The sequence below is a fragment of the Rutidosis leptorrhynchoides genome, chromosome 9 (assembly GCF_046630445.1).
Source record: "Rutidosis leptorrhynchoides isolate AG116_Rl617_1_P2 chromosome 9, CSIRO_AGI_Rlap_v1, whole genome shotgun sequence".
NCBI lineage: Eukaryota > Viridiplantae > Streptophyta > Magnoliopsida > Asterales > Asteraceae > Rutidosis > Rutidosis leptorrhynchoides.
This window is the reverse complement of record NC_092341.1, coordinates 287,685,019-287,685,923: the sequence shown is the minus strand read 5'-3', so window position 1 is coordinate 287,685,923 and position 905 is coordinate 287,685,019.

Sequence of the window (905 nt, the reverse complement as noted above, 5' to 3'; positions counted from 1 at the left end):
TACTATCACTAATTTATCATTTTTATTATCATCAACATAACTTTTATTATCATTATTATTATTATTAACATTATTATTATTATGATTATAAATATAGAGATGTTAGATACAAATATACTTATTAAAATACCAATCAAACATATTTTCTTTAACTATATAAATGTTAAGTATTTTGAAAATATACACAAATCAAATAAATATAGTATATAGTTTAAGATAATATATGAAATTGTTCGATTACGATTATATGTTTTAATAGATATACACCTGATATAGGTTCGTGAATCCGAGGCCAACCTTACACATGTTCAATGATGTTATATGTATTTTTACTACAAAATACAGTATGGTGAGTATATAGTCCCCTTTTAAACTCTAAATATTTTTGGACTGAGAATACATGCGCTACTTTTATAAATGATTTACATTATGGACACAAGTGATCAAAAATTAAATTCTACGTTGAGTTGTGCCATGGCATATTTCTTTATACTTGGTAGCTAATATTTACGTGAGGAGCGTAAACACGAATCCTGTCGATAGATCTATCGGGCCTGACAACCCCAACCGGGCTGGACGACCAGTTTTAAACGGTTGCACAGTACTTCGTTTCGTTACTACACTTGGTACGGTGTAGGGTTTATTTAAGAATATGCTGCTGTGATTTAAATGTTAAGTATGGTTACCAAGTGCTCAACGACTTTTCCATACACTTGCGAGTGTATTATGTATGAATATGAAATCTTGTGGTCCATAGTTATAACGCTGCTAGCATCAAACCTATATCTCACCAACTTTATGTTGACGTTTTAAAGCATGTTATTCTCAGGTATGAATTAAGTCTTCCGCTGTGCATTTGCTCAAGTTAAGGACATTACTTGGAGTCGATCATCGCAATGGGACCA